An 18,391-nucleotide genomic window follows, 5' to 3' on the forward strand; every position below is an offset into this window, starting at 1 on the left:
AAAAATAGACATATCCAAAATTATAGTCTGAAATTACAACATCTCTCTTTCTCTCAACAATTGATAGAACAAGACAGAAAATCAGCAAGGATATAGGAGAAATCAACAACACCAACAATCAACAAGATCTAGTTCACATTTGTTGAACACTCAATCCACTAATATCAGAATACACTGTCTTTTCAAGAGCTTGTGAAATATGTACATTTACCAAAATAGGCCACATTCTTTCTCATGAAACAGATGTCAACAAATTTTAAAAAATTTAAACCATAGATAGCATGTTTTCTGACTAAAATGGAATCAAAACATATAGAAATAAATAATAGAAAGAGGAAAATCTGAAAACACTTGGAGAATAAAGCCACACCCACATGACAAAATCCAACATCCATTCATGATAAAAACTCAGCAAAGTAGCAATGTAGGGGAACTTCCTCAGCTTGATAAAGCACATCTACAAATCAATGAAGGCTGTAACAAAACAAATGCATTACAAATGTACAAAACAACTCACTGAAGGGGTTGAGCAGAAGGTACTGATCTAGGTAACTTTAAGGGTTGAGCAGAATGTGCTGATCTAGGTAACTGTAACTGAGTGGATTCTTTAAGATGAAAGACAAGAGAAACTATAAATAAGCACGATAGTTTAGTTGATAAAGTTATTTCCTACAGGGGCACTGGTTAATAATTCTGATACCTTATAAATGTTTACTGGAATTAATAATAAAGTAAATGGATGACAAATGGTAGGAGTCAGGTTTCTTACTGTTTGAAGGGGATTTTAGAGATAAGGAAAGGGAGGAGGCTCTACTGACATATGTGGAAATGAATTAGAGGTGGGCACATTTCTATGAACCCATGTTTAGTCTAATATAGATACAAATAGTTACACATAAAAATATCATTAATATGAATTCACGTTTAGTCTAAACAGATACAGATAGGGAAAATTATCAGATGATACAATTTTTTAAATGGATAAAGGACATAAACAGAAATTACAGTGAAAAGGATGTACAAATGGAAAATAAGCACATGAAAGGATGTTTAATCTCATCTATTGGGAAAATGCAAAATAAAACCACAATGAGGTATAACTATATACCTATCAGACAGGTTACAATAAAAAATACTGACAACACCCAATGCTCGTGAAGATATAGAGAAACCGGGTCCCTCATACATTGTTAGTTGGAATGTAAACTGGTACAGCCACTCTGGAAAATGGTTTGGCAGCTTCCTAAGAAATGAAACATGTAATTACCATAAGACCCAGCAATTGTACTCCTGGGCATTTATTCCACAGAAATGAAATTTTATGTTCACACAAAAACAGCTTTTAGCAGCTTTATTTGTAACAGCCAAAAACTGGAAACAACTCAGATGTTCTTCAGCAGATGGATGGTGAAATATCCTGATACCCACATCCCAGGAAATACTACCCAGCAATAAAAAGGGACAAACGACTGACAAAGCAGCAACCTGGATGAATCGCCAGAGAATAAAGCTGAGTCCAAAAAGTCAACCTTAACAGGTTACATACTGTATGCTTTCATTTATATAACATTCTAGAAACGACAATGGTATAGAGAGCAAATAGATATCAGTGGATGCTAGCGTCATGATTGTTAGGGAGCATGGAATAAAGAATGAAGTGGGTATGGCAATAAAAGGGCAACATGAAGGAACTTTGTGTTGATGGAAACTTCCTGTATCTTAACTGTATCCATGTCATTGTCCTGGGCATAGTATCATATTATAGTGTGGTACTGTATTGTGTCATAGTTTTACAAGATGTTATCATAGGGGGATTTCTGGGTAAAGGTTCCATGGGTTCTCTCTTCATTATTTCTTACAGCTGCCTATGAATCCACAATTATCTCAAAATGAAAAGTTCAATTTAATACCAACCCCCCTGCAAATTACCAGAGAAATGAGCATAAAATTGGAAGGAAAACAAGTAGAAACAGCTACTGTGGAAAACACGGTAGGAGATTCAGAAAGAGAAAACAAACAAAACTAAGACAAAACGAAGCTTAGTTTAAAAAAAAAATAGCTATAGGATGTAGGGAAAGAAGATGAAACATCTTTCATCTTAGAGTATTATTAGAGTCCCACAAAGAAGATCAGAATAATGGGAAATTAAATGCAGTTGGCTTCTTCACATTGGAACTTTTAACTTTCAACTTTCTGGTTGATACCAGAAGAGGGTCAAACAACATCTACAAAACACTCAAGGAAGTAAAGGGTGATGCAAAGATTTTATATCCCTCCAGGAATAAGGCTCTTAAAACACACATGTATACACACAGTTTTGACCATTGAAGAACTCAGAGATGATGTTTCCCATGAGCCTTTCTTGATGAAACTACCAGAGGACAAACTTCCTCTAACAAAGAGATAACTGAGGAACTATGGCAGAGACACTAGTGGGCACTGAATAGGTTTAACTGTAGAAATAAAACAGAAATGAACACAGGAATTAGTCATAAACATTGTATACTTTGCAATATAGGAATGATAGAAATGACAGGTATTAGGAAGGAAAGGGGGAGGAAGGATTGAGATAGCAATAGATAAGACCTCAAGAAAATGAAAAACATTTCTAAGTTTTTTAAAACCCAGAGCCAAACTAAAGAGAAAAAATGCTAGACATATATTTGCAGCTCATACTACATGAAATGGCCCAGGTAAAACAATAAGAAAATATTAAAATCTCAAAAACTATATGGAAATTAGGTTACAGGTAAATCCTCCCCTCTCTTTCACACACACACACATACATATAATGCAATTAAAAAATACCAGCTTTTAAAAAACTGATAAATTACACATGCTAATGAGGGTCAGTGAAACGGACACTCTCAAACAATGCTAGTGGCATTGAAAGTGAAAATGACTCTTTGAAAAGCAATGTATCAAATATCAAAAAAAAACAACAACCTTGTATTAAGACCTTCAAATGTTTATACAAAAAAAATGTTCATACCCAGTAATTTCTTCTGGGTCTCTATAAAAAGATAATCCTGAGCTTAGAAAAGGGCATATAACGAGGCTGTAATTTATGGAAGAGTAAGTATGTCCCATTCCTTTTAATGAATTTTACATGCACTAAATATTTTAATCCTCATAGCTTTATAGTACTACGGTAGATACTAGAAAAAGATAGATAACAAGACAGAAATGCTTACAAAATAACATTAAGAGACAAAACAGGAATTTATCAAACATATACAGATATATTCTATGATTGCTGCCACATGGAAACATTTAGCAAGGCCCATGTAGTACTAAAGCTCTGGAATATGTTTACCAAAAACTTTGCAGAGTTTTCTTTATAAAACTCAGTAATTTCTTTTAAAAGACAGCTAGAGAAATAAGTGGGAGGAGGGGAAGATTAAAAGAGAGGAAGAGAGAAAGAGATGCATGCAGCTTGACTAAATGCTTGCAATTTGGAAAAACATATCTTACGGCCCTTACAGGTTTCTTTTAATTATTGTCCTAAAGCAGAGGTAGCAAACTGTCTTCAGTTTCACCATGTGGCCCACTAGGCAATTTTTATTGGCATTCTGCAATTAACATATGCTCTACTTTTCTCTCTTTCCTGCTCTGCTTTTCCTTTCAATTTATTATTCTTTCACTCCTCTTTTTTCTCCACTGTGGTCTACACTGTAGCCCATACATCTGATAGGCCACTTCATCAGAATTGCCTGGAGGGCAACTGACATCCACAGAGATACCTGGGCTCTACCCTAGGCCTATAGGTATCAATATCATTGGAGACGGTCCAGGAATCTGCATCTAACATGTTTCCTGTGGGATTACTGCTCACAGGACACTTTGAAAACCACTCTTGAATCGAACACATAACACTTGCTCGTTATGTAGGCTTTGGAAGGAAAGGATGAAGGACAGACAAACACAGATCTTTCCTGGGTCACCAAAACTCCACAGAACCGGGTAAACACACTGGGTTAGAGTCAGAGTTCTTTAGATACAAGTTATGAGCAATTAAAGCAATTTAGGAACTTAGGGAAATCACACACACACACACACACACATACACACACACACACACACACACACACACACACACTTTTTTTTTTTTAACCAATTCAGGAAATTTCAAATAGCACCATGTAGGTGGTCTTTTCTTCCTGTCCCTTACTTCAACCAGACTAGCTGTCTGCCTTTATCTGTTTCACACTTAGTATTCCATGAAATTTTTCACTTAATAAAATGTTCTGCTTCTCAAGTAAAAGGTTTGAAAAATTATTGGTATGGTTCTACCAAAAACCTCTTAAACTGATTTGCCATATCCACAGTACACAGAAATATAATGTCAAAGATAGACATGTCCAGGGCTTTAATAAAAGAAAGAAAAGTAAATCATCTGCTCCCTTCTAGTTTTCTGAAGTGTAAGATTGAACCCTGTTGAGAAATCCAAACATCATGGACTTTATTTCTCAGATCAATTAATTTCTTACGTTTGATCTTAGACTTGATCTGTTAGGTCAACTGATTTTTACCTCCTCTAATGATTGACACAAAAGAAAATCCAAAGGTCTACTCATCCTCCAAGAGTCAATTCAAATATTATATCCCCAAGTGAAGATTCTTTAACGTCTTCAGTCATATTTAAAGAATCCTTCCCTTTTTGCTGCTGTACTTCACAGGCCTTTAACACAGAACTGGAAATGATGGTTTACCTATCTATATCCCCTTAGACAATGGCCAAGGTGTAAACATTCATCTCAGGAAATCCTGGCATAATAGATACATTAAGATGATTGCATGAATCTAATTACAGAGCAAAAGATTCAGTCCTCTCCTCTAGATAATTCTGTAGTACCTTCAAAACATATTAGGAAAGTGTTACCCATTTAAAATGTGTCTTCTATCTTTGGATTTACTTTCTTGCTTTTTGATCTTCATTTGTGGTGAAAATGTTACAAGAATGATGTTGCCTGCTGCCGAGTTCAAGTTGAAAAAGGCATTATATTGAGGTGCAGTCTGAAACATGACAGCATATGTAAATGTGTTGGTGATGCTAAAAATACATGGATAAATGATGCATGACATCCACAGAGTATGCACAACTTTGTATTTATATAGTACCTACATGTAGACATTAGGATTCTATTTATGCGTTTGCCAAGAAAGGGAAAAGTGTCTACATATGTCTCGTAAATATGGATCCGGGCTCATGCCCAATGCAGATGCTGCAGAGAGACGGGAATGGGGAAAGGGGCGTGCTGCTCTGGGAGCAGCCTGTCTATCAGATCATTTCCCCAGAATAGGTTTCTGGAAACAGGAACAAAGATGATGGCCTGTAGACAATGGAAATTTATCCAAAGAGGATGAAAATTGTCTTCCACAGGGTTTCAGCATTGTGTATAATTTCTTATAATTCTTTGAAAACTGGCAATCTAGAAATGTCATGTGCAGTTGCCTTTAGTTAAGAGAACCCAAGCATCCTCATTTCCCAAGTACGAAAACACGAGAGCTCTGCCTATTCCTTGTCTTATAACCAGGATAGTGACTTGTAAGGAGACAAAGGTTTTCAAAAAAAGAATGATATCGCTGATGCGTTATGTGTTTAAGGACTTTGCCCTTAGAGTCAGAAAAACCAGAATTAGACTCCCAGTTTTAGCACTAAGCGTCTCTGTGACCTTGGGCCTCCCAGCCTGACTCTTCTTATCTGTAATATGGACATGATTAAGTACCCACCTCAGAGTAAAAACTCAGAGCAGAGTTTTTAAAATTTAAATGATATAATGGTGGTAAAATGATTAGCACAGTGACAGAACATTTTAAAATGCAAAACATTGTAGCTATTCATTACATTTATCTTTTACTAATCTTTCTCCTTTGCATACAATAGGGTTTACTTCTTCATTTAGAATGACATTAGACTAAATAATATTTTAATATTCTCACCCTGAAATGTGAATGTATAATTTCAACAAAGTTTAGAATGTACATGCTTTCCCCAAATCTGGATGTTTTTCCATTTATATTATTGTTTTATCACATCTTACTCTGAAAAGTCTTGGACTGTTTTAGTCAATTCAGAACATCCATGATTAAAGAGTTCATCTTATGACATTCAAAGAGTTAAATCAAATTCCAGGTCAACCATCTTATTCTGCCTTCTGATATTCCTTTCAAATTAGTATGGGAAACGTGCTGGGTGTGCCACCGCTGACGGGGGTGGCGGAATAGAGCGCATTTAGTCTGGGGAAGTGAAGGAGTTTCTATAATCTCCTTCTTTCCCTCGGCAGCCTCAATGTAAAGTACATAACTGTCATTTTCACAATAGGAAAAATGACTGACTTGTACAGTATCAGCTTTTACTGCAAAAGAATTAACATCTATAACCACTTGATTAGCATTGTTACCAAAAAGGTCTTGTCCTTATTGTATACGTGAGTCATAATGTACAATGATGCAGAATGCCTACCTTGAATTGGGAAACTCGGCTCTTTACAAGCATAACTTTACAGTCTAATCCACATGAGGGACAAGAAGGAAACAAAATAGTGTGGGGAGAGAAGGGATTTTTGCTCTTCTCCTTTCTATTAATTCTTTGACTTTTGGTCATCCTCTCCTCTGTCCCTTCCTCTCTAACCTCCTTGTTCATTTCTTAATGACATAAAAAGAATATGGGGCAGGAAATAAAGGCTCAGACACTGAACAGCAAATACACTGATAGAAGTCTGTTTCATTTACTAGCTCAAATTCCACAGATGAAGGATTTGATCTTTATAGTAAAAATATTCCAGAGTAATACCATTCAAGCGTGAGTCCCAAAGTGCCAATTCACCACCAACTCAACCTATTTGACAGTGGATTTCTACTCTTCTAACTCCGGAAAGCCTGACACATATAGAGATAAGTATATGCTAAACTAGTACATTATAAGGTCTGATATGCCACAGGCATTATTCTCTCTAAAAGAATTTTCTTTAAATATCACAAGAAATATACTCTTCTTAAGTACACACAAGCACTATCTTTGTACCATAATTAATAATAAATGAGGAACCTAAATATTTTAAACAAGTAAAGGAATATTCTTAAATGTGGTAGCTTAGCTTACAGAACACAGAAAAGGCTCACTATCGTTTTAAATAATAGCAATACAATTTTAATAAGGTTGCATTTTTTTTTATTAAGTACATTTAAACACTCCTTCTGATCTTTCATATTATACTCAGCAGTTAAGCAGATTTATTTGTGGAGCTTTTGTAACCACCTCATTTAACATTAGGTATATCTTTTAGTTTAATTAAAGCATTCCTCTCCCTCCGTAGTAGTCAATTGTTTTCAGTTCACCCATTATGTATAATTGTTTTCTTTGGTCCATTCAAAACCTGGCTATTTTTCATGGCTAATTAAATCAACACTGGACCACTGCATTTAATGCTTAACTCAGTTTAATTTCTAATCTTGTGTACCTGGGCTCCTGCACCTAACATGCCTTGAAAACACTGCACATATTATGTTAAAGTTGCATACCGCCTGCAACTAGTCCCTGGAAGTAGAGGCAAAGTGTATATTTCAGGATTTCCAGCAGAGGGCAGTCAAGCAAGAATAATCACTTTCGCAAGAGGAGAAATTGATGATGATGTTTCCTGATATTTTTTCAAATCAAATTAACATCAGAGTGTGAGTGTATATGTGTGTTCGGGTTGGGAGTGGGTGGAAAAAATGTATCCTTTGCGAGCCAACTCATTTCTCACTTAACCTCTTTCTCAGCTGAATAAGAGCCACTATGTGCACAAGATAAGAGACAAGATATTTTCAAAACACTCTTAGTATTAAAACCAAAGCCATAAATTCTGTTACGACAACTGACATTTTCATCACTCTACTTTGGCGTATTTTACATTTTAAGGATTTTAAGAATAAGTTCGCATCACTGAAGAAAGTAATCAAACTTTTGAAGCATATGATTCCTTGCCAAGATATGACTGAAATAAATACATTTCAATTAAAAACTAATAATCGAAACAAAAGGAAGCTGGATTCAGTTTCACAAGAAAAACAAATTAGAAGATATATTCTCTAGCAGGAGGTGGGATTTCTCACCCACAAAATGCTCAGTTATAATATGATTAACAACTCTTACCTGCCATCCCTTGTAGCTGTGTTCTCAATTCCTTACCATCTATTCCTTTTCAAGGAGGTCTTCACTACCAATTAGAAACATTGCACCAGGAGTCACTTGGCTAGGGATATGGAAGTTCAGTTCCTTTTACTCTTACACCCAGTGGTGTGCTGGTAATTGTTTAATAACCACCTCTAGAGAAGGAAAAGTCCCCAACTTGTTGATTTTGCCCATTTCCACAGTGTAAATATTCCCACCTGGTTAACTGTGAATTGCCAACATGAAGTTACTGAACACAGAACTGGGAAGAGAGGTAGGGTAGCACACCAAGAGATCGTATTTCCAACCTAGAGATACAGCAGATGTAAAAAAAACTCAACAGCAAAGAAAGTAGTGAAATAATTAGGAAGTGATGACTTTTGAGTATTTATTACCTTTGTTTATAATTTATTTAATGTTAAGTTGGTATAATTTAATTTTTAATAATGGCTATGTTTAACAATGGCTCACAAAATCACTGAAAATTTAACAGTCAGCTCTCGGGAGCTGGTATGAACTAACTCTAGAACACCATGCATGTGCCAGACCTTGCAGTTCTTAGACCTAAGAGAAGCAAGGCAAGGAAACAGAAGGCAGTCAAGAAGGAGAATCAGTGTCCTCTTCATTTAGGGCGTTCCGTCATCTCTTACAACCAAGTTCTCCAGGCATGTAAAACCCTATCCCCTTCATGGATTATACTCTAATTTTTCAAATTAATTTTTCTCCTAGAGACATATTTTCGTATTTAATAATTTATACGCCACCTTCGTAGTTTTTTCTGCCATATCTGTAAACATCTTTTGTTACTTGACTCAAAAAAAAAACAGAAACCCTCAACTTCTGAGAAAAACATCACATCCATAAAGGGAAAACCATTATCATTTTTTATAAATAGGCATAAACCTAACAAATAATGAAAGCAAATTGTCAGTAAATTCTAGCTAGATACTACTACTGACTGAAAGCTTTATATCTGAGGCTTGCTCTCTTTTTGTCAAAAATATATCACAGCAAGTTTTAATAAGGAGTTAAAAACATATTACCACTGATCGAGACTTTCTCCTTGACAGAATCAGAAAAACTGAAGCTGATTTAGGCTCACTATGTAATTCAACATTGTTTATTTTTACGTCCATATCCTTGCACATAAAATGCCTTAGTGCACACTCTAAAATCACCTTGCCTTCCACTAGAGGTGCATACTCCTAGTTCTTTATAGCACAAACATCCTACCAATCATGTAGGCTTAAAATCCCCAGAATAAAAATTTCCTTCTCCAGATTTCAGGCGCTATTAATCCTGCTTCAACAGCCACTGTCTTGGGCTTCCCTGGTGGCGCAGTGGTTAAGAATCCACCCGCCAATGTAGGGGACACGGGTTCGAGCCCTGGTCTGGGAAGCCGTGAAGCAACTAAGCCCATGAGCCACAACTACTGAGCCTGCGTGCCACAACTACTGAAGCCCACGCACCTGGAGCCCGTGCTCCGCAACAAAAGAAGCCACCGCAATGAGAAGCCTGCACACCGCAACAAAGAGTAGCTCCCGCTCACCGCAACTAGAGAAAGCCCGCAGGCAGCAACGAAGACCCAAAATTAAAAAAAAATTTTAATTAAAAAAAATTTAAAAAGCCACTGTCTTTGCATAAATGAACTTATCTACGAAACAGAAACAGACTCACAGGTATAGAAAACAGACTAGTGGTTGACAAGGGTGGGGGGAGAATGGATTGGGAGTTTCAGATTAGCAGATGCAAACTATTATATATACAATGGATGAAGAACAAAGTCCTACTGTATAGCACAGGGAACTATATTCAATATCCTGTGATAAACCATAATGGAACAGAATATGAAAAAGAATATATATATGTATGTATAACTGAATCACTTCATCGTACAATAGAAATTAACACAACATTGTAAATCAACTATACTTCAATAAAGTTTTTTAAAAAGTCAATGTCTTTGTATAAATTTGTACAAATGAATTAATCTCTGCTAATCCTGAGTTTCCCAGTCAGTTATTTTCAAGATTAAAAGCATTTATCACAGAAATTTCCTGGAATGAACTAAGTGCTCAAAAAAATGCTAGCTATGAGTATAAATTTAAGCACAGGCAAATTTTATGCCTGACTGTGTTATTACCTTCAACAAACCAAAATGTACTTCGTAAAAAAACATAAAAACAAAAACACTAGCTATACTTACTGCTCTGGGTGGAGTCAGGATTATTAATAAACTTAGCTATTTGGTTTCTCACTCCACAGCAAATTAGACACATTAAATTAGAAACAGACACACACTACCCAGGATTACTATTCTTAAAGCAGAAAGAAATATCAGTTAATTCCTGACCATTCATGAGAAAACAACCCATCAAAACCAGAATTATGGACAGGTTTTTTAAAAGTAAGAGTAGTGAGGGACTGTGGAGCACCAGAGCCAGGGGCTGACACCTCCCAATAGATCTGGAGAGTGTCATTAAAGAACAATTGAGACGAGGACTCAGCGTTATCAAGGAAAGTTTAAAATATGTTCGATTATCTGTTCATTTAATGGGTAAGTGTATAGCACATTTCGGAATTCTTATCAACCTGTTTAAATTTATTAAAGTTGGTTAATGTATACACAATTTGATGGTTTTGTTTTCTAAGCATAGAAAAAGATTGGAAAAATATATGCTAAAATCTTAATATTTGTTATTTCTGAATTTAGGATTATGGGTGGTTTTAATGTCCTTTTGTGTGATAATTTCCAAGTTTCCAAAAAGAACATGTGCTACTTTTTAATCCATAAAAAAACAATGTGTATTACAAAAAAAAAAAATTAAGGGAACAATCTCACTTCTTGAGAAACTGGTTAAAATTAAATCTGCTTCTATCAATGTTGTTGACTGAATCATTACTGTTAGATCTTCAATCAAGTGTTAGTAATTCAGATTCACATAAACATAAAGAACACATCATTTCATGTCTATTCCCATTGATTAACGCTGACTTAAACTTCTTTGTAATGAGTATGACAAATTTATATCTTTTTTTGTCATTGTTTGCTGAGTACTTTTCTGTTGAGTTTTTCTTAGAACATGTGAAGAAGTGTAAATCAAATGTAATAAGAAAACATGGATTCCAGAACTCAAAAGACTGTTGAAGGAACAAATGAAATTGTGGCTGTGAACGTGATTCAAAAACACTATCATAAAAACAATGCCAGTTTATATTAGTATTATCATATATTTCATTCAGCTCTAAAACTCTCCAATTTTAGCTTTAGAATTTGTGAATGTGTTCTGAATAGAAGATGTTGTCAGATAAGGCTCTTTAGATAATTGAGGTCTTAAAAGTATTTTTTCTCACTTTAGTAATGTCCAGGAAAGCCCAAATCATATAATTGAGTTAAAAAGTAAAAAGCAAATAATGCAAGTCTTAGATAGACATGATGTAAGGAATACTCAAGTTTCCTCTCTAACTGTGGTTTCTTCACTCTATCTGCCTGCCTATCTATCTATCCATTGGTCCAGCCATCCAGCCATCCATCCAGCCATCCACCCACCCATCCATGTCTATTTGCTTATCTATCATCTATCCACTCATGCATCTCTTCCTTTATATCATGAACTTATCAGGGAAATTTCGGAAAGCTCTGCCTCTCACCAAAACAATGCACATTTATACAAAACTGTATGAAACAAGGCAAATGATTCACAAACCATCCATGCATCTGAAGAATCTCTGCTCTGTTTTCATGCACTTTTCCATTTTTTATACATAATCTCCTGTTTGGATATTTTAAGCATTAATAAATTGATACTGATTCTACTGTTTCATAGGAAAGATTTAAAGATATTCTAATACTTGTTTGCTGGAATTTCACAACATGTGCGGTGTTTACCACTCCCCTCCCCGCAGCGCACCACCATTCCATACACTGAGCGCTCAGTGGGCACTTTTTTTTTTTTTTTTTTGGCGGTACGCGGGCCTCTCACTGTTGTGGCCTCTCCCGTTGCGGAGCACGGGCTCCGGACGCGCAGGCTCAGCGGCCATGGCTCATGGGCCCAGCCGCTCCGCGGCATGTGGGATCTTCCCGGACCAGGGCACGAACCCGTGTCCCCTGCATCGGCAGGCGGACTCTCAACCACTGCGCCACCAGGGAAGCCCTCAGTGGGCACTTTTAATTTGTCAGTTCTGGAAAATTATTTTGTATTATTTATTTAATCACTTCTTGCCCTCTATTTCTCTCTCTCCTCTCTTTTAAAGATACGTTTAGGGACTTCCCTGGTGGCTCAGTAGATCCCGAAAAGAACCAAAGGTCTCCTGCTTGAGGGACTGATAGCTGGTTGCTGGTATTCTTTGCATTAGCCAGGGATGGATGACTTATTTCCAATTGTAAATCTTCAATTCATCTCTTGTGTTTAGTCTCTGTCTTTACTGAGCCCTTTATTGTACCTCAGCTCTATACTGAATCTAAGGCCTCAAATTCTTGGTAGATTTTTGTGTTAGTTCAGGTCCTCCAAAAAGCAGAAGCCAAGATTGGTTACAAATCCAAGGATTGTATGAAGGAAAACACCTGTGTTAAAAGAAAATGGAGAGGGAGCTAGGTAAGACTGGGAAGGCAGGCAGACCACAAAGCAAGGTTGACCCCCCAATAAGGAAAAGGAAAGAAGGCTGGAGCCCCACCCAGCTGCTGGGGCTCTTCGTCAGTTATGCTCCCCGCTGTAGTTGGATATCCAAAAGGCACATTCTCATGGCCACCACCATTTCCTTTTTTTTTGAAGAATTTTTATTTTTTATTTTATTTTATTTTTATTTTTTTGCTGTGTTGTGTCTTCGTTGCTGCACGCAGGCTTTCTCTAGTTGTGGCGAGCGGGAGCTAATCTTCGTTATGGTGTGCGGGCTTCTCATTGCGGTGGCTTCTCTTGTTGCGGAGCACGGGCTCTAGGTGCATGGGCTTCGGTAGTTGTGGCACACGGGCCCAGCAGTTGTGGCTCTCGGGCTCTAGAGGGCAGGCTCAATAGTTGTGGCGCACAGGCTTAGCTGCTCCGTGGCATATGGGATCTTCCCGGACCAGGGATCGAACCCGTTTCCCCTCATTGGCAGGTGGATTCCTAACCACTGAGCCATCAGGGAAGTCCCACAATTTTCATCATGATTCTCCACATTCCTGGTTTTACTTAATGGAGTGTTGATTCTGCTACTTACTGCTTCTGTTGATGATTTTAATTCTATGGCTACATTTTCTAGTCTTTATGCTATTTCTTATCTTTCTGACATTCTTCATACGGGCTCATCTTTTATCTTCATCTGAGCTCATTTTATCTTCATCTGAGCTCATCTTTAACCTTTTTTTTTAAATACGTCTTTTTCCCCCCTGAATTTTTAGTATAAAGCCAATACTCCATAAATTTTTCTTCTGTTAACTTTTTAATCAAACTTTTTATTTTGAGACAATTGTAGATTCACCTGCAATTATCAGATGTAATACAGAGAGGTATAGCTTTAACTTGGGTTCCTCTACTGTTAGAATCTTGCAAAACTATAGTCACAATCAGCATACGTATATTGATATAGTCAAGACACAGAACACTTCCATCATCAAAAGGATCCTTCATTTTGCCCTTCTGCAGCCACGCGTACCTCCTACTCCCACTCTCTCACCCTAACCACTGGCAACCACTAGTCTGTTCCCCATTTCTATAATTTTTACGTAACCTTTTTCTATTGGCTTTTACCACTTAACATAATCCCTGGAGATTCACTCAGGTTGGTCTTTTTTATTGCTGAGTTGTATTCCATGGTATAAATGTACCATGGTTTCTTTAACCACTCACCCACTGAAGACGTCTGGCTTGTATTCAGTTTTTCGTTATAATGAATAAAGCTGCTATAAATATTGACGTATATGTATTTGGGTGAACATAAGTCTTCACTTCTCTGTGATAAATGCCCAAGAATGTGACTGCTGAGTAACACTGTAGTTGTATGCTTAGTTAAGAAAGTTCCGAACTGTCTTTCAGAGTTAGCTGCAAGTGGCTGTACAATTTTACATCCCCTCAGCAATGTGAGTCTGACCTGACTTCCCAGGTCAGCCACAACATTTAGTGCCGTCACTGTGTTTTATTTTAGTCCTTCTGACAGGTCTATAGTATAGTGATATCTCATTGTGGACTAGTATTTCTCAAGTGACTAATGAACACCTTTACATGTGATGACTTGCCATCTTTACATCCTCTTCATTGAAATGTCTGTTCATGTCTTTTGCACATTTTTGAGTGGACTATTTATTTAATGCTGAGTTTTGTGAGATCTTTATACAGTTTAGAAACCAGTGCTTTGTCAGATATGTTCTCTCAGTAGGTAGCTTAATATTTATTTTTTAACAGGGCCTTTAAAGAGAAAAGTTTTTGTTTTGATGAAGTCCAATTTATCAATTTACGGATCGTATTTTTGGTGTTAAATCTAAGAACTCTTTGTCTAACTTTAAATATATGTTTACATTTAAGTTCATGATCCATTTTTAGATAATTTTAGTATAATGTGTGAAACTCAAGTAGTAGGTTTTTTTTAACCTATGGATATCCAGTGGTTCTAGTACCATTTGTTGAAAAGACTGTCTTCCATTGAATTGCTTTTGCCTCTTTGTCAAAAAGCAATTGAGTATCTTTGTGTGGGTTTATTTCTGTGTTATCTATTCTGTTCCATTGATTTGTGTATCTGTTCTTCCACCAATACCACACAGTTTTGATTTCTACGCTTATATAATAGGTCTTTAAATGGGGTAGGCTCATTCTTCTTCAAAATTGTTGTACCTATTCTCCTTTCTTTCAATTTTGAAAAAAATTTTAAAATACTCTTATCTATATCTAAAAACTGGTTAGTAACATAATTTTTGTAAATATTTCCTTTATGTACATTTATAATCACATCAGGTAGTGTTAATAGTTTTGCTCAACTGTCAAGCACAATTTTAAAAACTCAAAAGGAGGTGGAAAATCTATTCTATTTATCCATAATTTTGTTTACCTTGTTTTCTGTCCCTCTCAATACTCCAAGGTTGCTTTGTCTATTGTTTTATTTCTTTTTAAAGACCCTTTTCCTTGGGACTTCCCTGGTGGTCAAGTGGTAAAGAATCTGCCTTCTTTCAGGGGACATGGGTTCAATCCCTGGTCAGGGAACTAAGAACCCACATGCCATGGGGCAACTATGCTCTCATGCCTCAACTAGAGAGACTGCATGCCGCAAACTACAGAGCCTGAGTGCTGTGGAGCCCTCACGCCACAACTAGAGAGAAGCCCATGTGCCACAATGAAAGATCCCACGTGCCATGACTAAAACCCAAAGCAGCCAAAAATAAAATAAAATAAATAAATAAAACAAAATAAATAAATACTTAAAAAATACATAAAGACAATTTTCCTTTATCTGAGGATGTTTTGACTTCTTCATTCCTATAGAATACTTTTACTGTATTTAGGATTGTAGGTTTACAGTTCTTTCCTTTCAGCACTTGAAAAATGTTGTGCTGCTCCCTTTTGGCCTCTATGGTTTCTCCAGAGAAATCTGCTTACATTTGAATTATGTCATTTCTCTCATTGTTTTCAGATGTTTTTTCCTTCAGTTTTTAGAAGTTTGGCTATGATATTTCTTTGTCTGCATTTATTATTAGGGTTTCTTTTCTGAGGTTTTCTCAGCTTCCTGAATCTGTAGATTCATATCTTTGAAATTGGCATCACTATTTCTTTGACTACTTTTTCATTCCTGCCATCTTTCAACTCTCCTTCCAGGACTCCAAAGACATGAATACTAGATCTTCCGTCATAGCCTCAAGGGTCCTTGAGGTTCTGTTCTTTTCTTTTTTTTTTGTCTATTTCCTGTCTGTTGTTCAGATGAAATAATTTCTAATCTATAATGCAGTTTGGGAGCCTTATCACAGCCTGGTGAGTGAGAAAGTCTAGATTTCCTACTGATCCTTTGCTGGCATGGCAGGGAGATGGACCCACAGATTTTCTATGGTCATCTACAGTACAGTGGTTATTGTCTAACAGTTTTTGTCTTCCTGTGTTTCCCCTTCCCTGGTCATTTGGCTAGAGAGAGCAGGCTTTTGTTGGGATGTGTGTATCTGTGCCTATGAAGCATTGCCAGGGGCCAGGTCCTCAGTTCCAAGTGTAGGATATATGAGGGAAAAACAAAACCTGGAAACTCACAACCATGCTGTTCCACAACCGCCCTATCTCTAGCCAGTCTTTCCTCTTTTTCCCACCTTTCTTCTTAGGGTTTTAAAAATGTATAATGTCCAGGGGTGTTCGCTGAACTTAGCAGAAGGAATAGAGAAAGTATACCTACTCTATTTCCCTGGAAATGGAAGAAATATTTCTTTCACTTTTAAAACATTTTTGAAGTATATTTCCATTCCCTGCCTCAAATACCACAGTCTCCATCTTTTCTACTATAGAACCTTGTAACAAGGCTATACTTTTTTCCCCGATTACTTACCATTTAAGAAGACAAGCTCTGGGCTTCCCTGGTGGTGCCGTGGTTGAGAGTCCGCCTGCCGATGCAGGGGACGCAGGTTCGTGCCCCGGTCCGGGAAGATCCCACATGCCGCGGAGCGGCTGGGCCCATGAGCCATGGCCGCTGGGCCTGCGCGTCCGGAGCCTGTGCTCCGCAATGGGAGAGGCCACAACAGGGAGAGGCCTGCATACTGCAAAAAAAAAAAAAAAAAAGAAGACATGCTCTATCCAGGTTCAGAAATTTTTTATGTTCTCTTTTATCCCCCGAGTGTCAACTTACTTATTCTTAGAATCCTTCTCTTTGTTTTTGTGTTAGGGGAACAGATAATATGAACTACACCTGGCCAATCTCCCCATATTTTCCCCTTTTATATAGGTAATTTTTTTTTTAGCCATGAAATTCAAATCTGCCCTCAGGGTATGATTTTACACTCACAAAGTAATCACAATACCTGAAGTAGGATATATTTTAGATATACACTATGAGTTCTATGACTATTCTACTCAAGTCTTCTTTCTGACCCTTCAACACACCAAACTCATTCCAACTTTAGGAGCTGTCTTGACTATTCCTTTTGTCTGAAATGTGCTTCAACTATATTTTTGGAAAACTGGCTCCTCACCACTGTTCAACCCAACCAATGTCACCCCCTTAGAAATGCTGCTCCTAACTTCCCAACCTAAATTAGTCTATCCATTGCAGAGTATTCCTGATTTCATTAACCCACATTATTTTCTTTCCAGCATGTCTCAATATTTAAAATTACCTTGTTAATTAATTTACATATTTCACATTTGTTTTCTATCTTCTCTCTCTAGAGCATATATTTAATAAGGAAGAAACTTTTCATTTTAATGAATGAACGAATACCTAGTATGCCACCTGATAAAACAGTCTTATAATTGGTTTGAAATTTTGAATTTGGATGAGAAAATACTATATGTGGGATTGTCTTTCGTATATAATCCTTAGTTCATCATTTAATAATGGACTCATGATATTTTCAATATCATAATTTATTTAAATACACATTAAGAAAAAACTAAGACCATATAAACCGTTACTACCGTTTTAAAAAAGAGAAACACTGGACTCGCTATATAATGTTTGTAGCAAATCCTGAGGTCAAACTTCTTGCATATTTTGTTCAAAAGAGAAGGACCAAAAAGGTAGTTGTTCTTTAGAATTTCAATGCAATTCGATGGAAGAAAATGTTATTTATTTATTTATATATGTATGTATGTATGGCAAAAAAAAAAAGAAAAGAAAAGAGCAGCTTTAGAACAGAATCTTTGGGAGGTCAAAAAAAAGTGAGAACAAATAAACTGAACTATATTTTAAAGTAATAACTCTGGGGAACAAGTTTAACATTCTGGAAATTTTAATTATCCAGTGGATTTCTCTCTGGCTTATAAGACACCAGAGCCTCCACCATTTTTGGAATTTGGACCATAGTGCATGCCCAGTATTGGTGCTCAGGATCAAGTATCCAAAGAGAAGAAGGTTAAGTGGAAATTTTCCTACTTCTTTGATCACGTGTCTATAGACTTTCTCATAGAAGATTGCTATGCAACAGCTCCATGCAACAATCATGTTCATAAAAATAATGTTTCGCATTATTTGTTCCTAATCCCTTTCCCTGCAAGTGTTTGTTGGGGTGCATAAGTGAAAGGAGGATGCATTTGCAGAGGCAATTACCCATTATTGTTGAGTAGCTCGGCAGCCTCTTGA

The 18,391-nt window shown here is 36.7% G+C and overlaps 1 long non-coding RNA gene across 1 annotated transcript in view; it reads right to left on the reverse strand.

Moving 5' to 3' along the window:
• LOC132526848 (uncharacterized) overlaps positions 1 to 16,772 on the reverse strand; it is a 182,447-nt gene extending 165,675 nt beyond the window's left edge. The window contains exon 1 of the long non-coding RNA XR_009542721.1: positions 16,643 to 16,772. This is a non-coding gene — a long non-coding RNA (uncharacterized LOC132526848). The remainder of the gene's footprint in view (positions 1 to 16,642) is intronic.
• Between the last annotated feature and the right edge of the window lie 1,619 nt (positions 16,773 to 18,391).

The sequence above is a fragment of the Lagenorhynchus albirostris genome, chromosome 10 (genome assembly GCF_949774975.1).
Source record: "Lagenorhynchus albirostris chromosome 10, mLagAlb1.1, whole genome shotgun sequence".
NCBI classification, from domain to species: domain Eukaryota; kingdom Metazoa; phylum Chordata; class Mammalia; order Artiodactyla; family Delphinidae; genus Lagenorhynchus; species Lagenorhynchus albirostris.